Source organism: Pongo pygmaeus, chromosome 9 (assembly GCF_028885625.2).
Source record: "Pongo pygmaeus isolate AG05252 chromosome 9, NHGRI_mPonPyg2-v2.0_pri, whole genome shotgun sequence".
In the NCBI taxonomy this organism is placed as follows: domain Eukaryota; kingdom Metazoa; phylum Chordata; class Mammalia; order Primates; family Hominidae; genus Pongo; species Pongo pygmaeus.
The window spans coordinates 21,463,591-21,469,747 of NC_072382.2; positions in this window are offsets into that span (position 1 = coordinate 21,463,591).

Sequence of the window (6,157 nt, forward strand, 5' to 3'; positions counted from 1 at the left end):
TCAGTTAGAGATCAGTGAATCTGAAGATGTAAAATTTTGCTCATCTAAGTTCTTCTATCTCCGATTCTATGAGTTCTTAATGGGAGGCCCCTGTCGAGGACGTTAACTCCTGCTTCCTTAATTCAACCATCCTTGACTACCACACTTCTGTTGGAGTTTTCCCTCATGCTAAACTCTTACAATAGTTATTTGCCTATTCATTCAACAAACATTGATCAAGATTGCTCATACATGCACAAGTCACTGTGCCAGATGTGGGGAGCCCACATCATGCTAAGCAAGAACCAATTTTACCAGTAGTGGAAGAGACAGATCTATTCCCATCCAGCCATAACCCTAAACATAGCGCAAAAAGCAGATGGGAGAGCTTTAAACCAAGGTCCAGAGAAGCAGAAGTTAACATTTCGACTTGGCGAAGAGATGGAGGAGTGAAAGGTTCCATGAGGAAATTGGCATATGAGCTTGGCCTGGTAGAGGGAATAGGATATAAACAATTTTGACATAGTTTAATTAGATCTGGCTGGTATTTTTCCTTTTTCTGTCTTGCCACAAGTAAATACAAAGCTTCTAGCAGGTGGAGATCACATCTTCTTTTTTTTTTCTTAGATGGAATTTCACTCTTGTTACCCAGGCTGGAGTGCAATGGCGGGATCTCGACTCACTGCAACCTCCACCTCTCGGGTTCAAGCAATTCTCCTACCCCAGCCTCTGGAGTAGCTGGGATTACAGGTGGCCGCCACCATGTGCAGCTAATTTTTGTATTTTTAGTAGAGACAGGGTTTCGCCATGTTGGCCAGGCTGGTCTTGAACTCCTGACATCAGGTGATCCACCCGCCTTGGACTCCCAAAGTACTGAGTTTACAGGTGTGAGCCACTGCACCAGGCTGAGATTGCATCTTAATATGCTTGTTGATTAATAGCATTTTTGTAGAATGTAAGTTTCTGTATTAGTTAGTTATTGCTGTGCAACAAACCACCCCTAAACCCATGGCTTTAAATGATAGCCTGTTCTTTCTCATGGGTCTGCTAACCTGGGCCAGGACTGGCTGTTGTTAATTGGACTCTGTGGTCACTGGCAGCTTGGCAAGAGGCTGGCTGGTCCAGGGTGGCCTTGGCTGGGATGACTTGGCTGTCCTCTTCTTTTTCAAGTTGTGTTTGCATCAAGTTTGCTGCTGTACCATTGGCCAAAGCAAGTCACAGGGCCAAGCACAGAGTCAGTCGGAGGACACTGCCCAAGGACAAGGGAAAAGGGAGGCATAAAAAAATGTGGCCATTCATAGAGTCAATCCATCATCATCTTCACAACTTAAATCTTTAGCCTTAAATCCTTCATGGAAGGGGACAGATCTAAGTCAATAACAAAATGCATAAGTAAGACAGTTAAAGTACAGGGTGGCAATTTATAAATTCAACTAGTGATGGGTCTTCTCCTGTGGCTATATCCTAAATGTCTGAAGAATGTTATCCACAGAGGTTGACTGGGTCATGCTTTTACTATTATTTTTTAACCGATGCAAACCCATTGAACTGTCTTTTCATGTTTGATGTTCCATCAGTTAAGCATCCTACATGATTTTTCATAGAGATATTTTCTTTCTCCCTGAGGACATCTGCAATAGTCCAGAACACACTTTTCCTGGTGCTTGACTCTAAGTTGCTATAAATATCAGACATTCTGTCAGCAGCTCAGGGTCACAGCTCAGGTTTCCTGAGCTAATATCGCTTGCCCCTATGCCTTGAGTTGTGTCAGTTAGAGGCAGTGGCTGGGCAGGCAAAGTGAAGTGCAAAATACAGGTGAGAAAATGTGTTTTCTGAGTAACTGGGCAAAACATACATGTGTGTGTGGCTGGGGGGCAAATTTATCCATAACGGCAGTGTTGAGCTTGGTGTGTGGGGTCACGCAGACCTGAGTGTGAATCCTGGCTCACCTTTTATGGGCCATGTGACCTCTGGCAGGTGGCTTAAATCTCTGAGCTCCAATTTCCCCTTATCTGTGAAATGGAAGGAACCCACATAGATTGACTTCTCAGTTTGCGGCGAGGATTACATGAGCTACTATGCTTATAAGTTAAGTGCTCAATAAGTGTTCAGTGTTATTTCTTACAGAGTGCAAAATAATCTGAATGAAGTTACCAATAGTTGGAATACAGTTATCTGTTAGTTCAGATAAGAGAGCCTAAGAGACTTGCCTTTTGACCTTTGTCTTGCTGCTAACGAGAGGACTGTATGAGCCTCAGTTCTCATCTATAGAGTAGAGTGATTCACATTGTCCTGCACTGAATTCACAGTCTTGTTTTGGCAATCAAATAGCATATTGCACAGGAAATTCCTTTGTGAAAATAATTTAAAATCTCCTTGAACAAATACTGCACACATCTCACTAATTTGTGGAATATAAAAAAAGTCAGATGCTTAGGAGCAGAGAGTAGAATGGTGGTTGCCAGGGGCTGGAGGATGGGGGATATGGGAACAGGTTGGTCTAAGGGTACAAAGTTCCAGATATGCAGAATAAGTTCTGGAGATCTAATGGTGACTACAATTAACAATAGTGTATTGTGTATTTGAAATTTGCTGAGAGTAGATCTTAATTGTTCTCACCAAAAAAAGAAAAAAAAAAAAAAGACTTTGGGAGGCCCAGGTGGGCGGATCACTTGAACCCAGGAGTTTGAGACCAGCCTGGGCAGTACAGCAAAACCCTGTCTCTACTGAAAATACAAAAAATTAGCCAGATGTGGTGGTACGTCCCTGTAGTCCCAGCTACTTGGGAGGCTGAGGCAAGAGGATTCCTTTAGCCCAGGAGGCAGAGGTTGCAGTGAGCTGAGATCACGTCATTGCATTCCAGCCTGGATGACACAGTGAGACTCTGTCTTAAAGGAAAAAAAAAAAGAACTATGTGAGGTGATGGATATGTTAGATAATCGGCTTGAGTGTGGTGAACATTTTGCAATATATACACATATCAAAAATCACATTATACACCTTAAGTATATATAATTTTTGTCAATTACATCTCAATAAAGCTGGCGGAGAAAAAGAAGACCCAGAACTGGGTGACAGCACTCAATCCTGATCAGTCTGCATACCCAAGATCCCAGCATTTCTGGAAATTTTGTTCTTTTGTTTCTGGTTTGATTCTACTTCTTTTGAGTCCCAAGAAACTGCCTGACCAAATCCAGCCTCTGTACACAGTGGGTCAGGCTCACTTTGAGGTCCGTCATCTTTAGCCTGTAAGTCTCTGAACTCTCCAGAAGCCCATCTTCTAGGCTTGTGATTCTTATTTGGAATATGCTCCACTCTAACACATTTGTCAGTGTTTTTCTTTTTGAGTGCACTTGTTTTTACCTCAAAAACTGAACTGGCTGGCACGGTGGTGAGCACTTGTAATCTCAGCTACTTGGGAGACTGTGATTGAGGCAGGATAATCCCTTAAGCCCAGGAGTTCGAGACCAGTCTGAGCAACACAGCGAGATCCTGTCTCTAAAAAAATAAAAAATAATAAAAAAGACTGATGTGAATTGACATACGACCTGTGGTTTGAATACTTGTTTTTTGGTTTATGTATGTTATGATGGTCATATTTTCAGTTACATTTTACCCATAAAAACAATGTTTTAAATCCAGCAAAAATAAAAATAAAAAATAAAATCCCCTTGAATACATTTGAGGTAATGCTGTAGTTTTCAGCTTCTCCCACGAGAGATTTTAGAGTGCCTACTCTGTGCTACCCGGGTGCTGCTCCTGTTGTTAGTGGTGGCACCCAGGAGAAATTAAAATTACAAGAGTGTTTCCTTCCAGATGTTGTTGCTACAGGCTCAAGGTGCTCTTTTAACTGGGACATCAGGCTTTCTTGAAATAGACAAGAATTCTAGAAACATGACATTGTGCCTGATTCATCGCTTCAACTTGCCACTGACTCATTCTCTCCTTGATAGGTTATTCAACAGTAACTTTAATTACATCATTTACTTATTGTTTTCTTCCTTGATTTATTCTCTTTCTACAATTCTTGTTTATCATCTCAGTGATTGGACCATCTCACCTCTGCGACTTGGGTAGAATTCTCTGGACTCTGGAAATAGACATGGAGGTTTTCATGTATCTCTGTTAATGTGTACAAACACCCCCAGGCTGGTACACTTGAAATACATCAGTAGGAAGGGTAGTTCTCAATTTGCTAGTGTTTCGCACAGCTTGTCTTATTTAATGATCTCAGCTGCCCTACAAAGTAGATACCATCCTATTAAAAAATGCAGGAGCAGAGGCTCTGAGAGGGGACTGTAACTTACCCAAGATCATGTGGTAGATTGCAAAACTGGTTCCAAATCCCTACCCTTCCCTGTACCCACACCTTTTGCCATTCATCTGCAATGTCCTTTTCTGATTCTGGGCTCAGCAATATAACTTGCTCTGGCCAATAGGATAACAACAGCAAATGTGATGTAAGCAAAAGCTTGAAAAATACTTGTGCAACTAATCATATTTGCCTTCTCTCTTGTACCTGTGCCATTGCCATGAGAACATGCCTGGGCTAGGATTAGAGACACTTGGAGCAGACCTGAGTCATCCCAGCTGTCCCAGTTGAGGCCAGCCTAGGTCAGTCAATGGCAACCAAGCCCTAAGCATGTTAGTGAGCCCAGCCATGATCAGCACAACCACCTAGCCAACCATCCCAGACCTGTGAGCAATAAAGCCTTACTATTCTATACCACCTAGGTTTTGTGATTATTTATTTCACAGAATTATTATGACAGTATGTAACTGATAGAAGCGGTATACAGGGAAGAGTATGTGTTAGTCCGTTTTCACACTGCTGATAAAGACGTACGCAAGACTGAGCAATTTACAAAAGAAAGAGGTTTAATGGATTTACAGTTCCACGTGTCTGGGGAAGCCTCACAATTGTGGTGGAAGGTGAAAGTCACATCTCACATGGCAGCAGACAAGAGAAGAAGAGCTTGTGCAGGGAAACTCCTCTTTTTAAAACCATCAGATCTCATGATACTTATTCACTATCATCAGAACAGCCTGGGAAAGACCTGTCCCCATGATTCAGTTACTTCCCACCATGTCACTCCCACAACAAGTGGGAATTCAAGATGAGATTTGGGTGGGGACACAGCAAAACCATATTAGAGCAGATCTCTGGAATTGGGCAGGCCAAGGTTTGAATCCCATCTGTTATTTGGAGTGTGTGTTTCTTTTTGAGACTAATTTCCTTACCCTTGAAATGAGGTAATATACTTCCCTCATAGGGTCACTGGGAAGATTAAACACAAGGTGAAGTAAATAAAGCCCCAGGGACATAAGCAAAAAATGATGGCTTCTCACAGCAATGCTCCAGAACAAACAACAAGGGAATACTGGGCTCAGTCCCAGCACTATCCAAGTGTGAAGCCAACACCTTTTCACATCAACTCCAAGGTAAGGATTAAGAACAGAATGGCCTGGTTCTAATCTTACTATGAAATACTGCTCCCCTGAATCTTCCATTGCAGTATAGAGAGCAGGACTGGCCTTTAAAAAATTAATATTGCTTAAATTTAGGAGCCTGAAAAAAAAAGCCAAATCCAAGATTTTCTTTTGGACTTGTGGTTTTTCCAAATAGATGGCAGCGATTTGGGGAAGGAGGGTTGCTTTTGTCCTGGGTATGGGTGTGTTTCAAAGTCCTCTGGGCACAGTTGGGTGCAGGGGCCAGCCTGGCTGCATTTGCCCTGACTCTGTTGGTTGCCCTTCTGCGTGCACATGCATTTTTGATGACAGATCATTCAGGAAATGTGAATGTTTCCCTAGGAGGCTTTGCTTTTGTCACCTGGCCTTCTTTTCTGGGCCTCCTGTAGGGCTGCCCTTTCCCTTCCTTTGAAGCCGTTGTCTTCTTGACATGAAAAATGTACTCAGGTACGCTTATGGCTAATTATCTCAAGGGGGAAGAAAAAACAAAATGAACTCAAGGCTGAAATATAGAACCATTAACTCTGTAAACTCTGAAAAGTCATAAGACCCTCTTTTAAAATTAAAAAAATACATATACATTTGAAATAGTTTCTTCTTAAACAGAATTAACTTGGGATGTTTCCTACACAATTTAGCTTCCTTCTCTCTTGCTCCCTCCACTCCCACCCCAGATAGCTCACTTCCCTTTATCATCTCTGATGCTGAT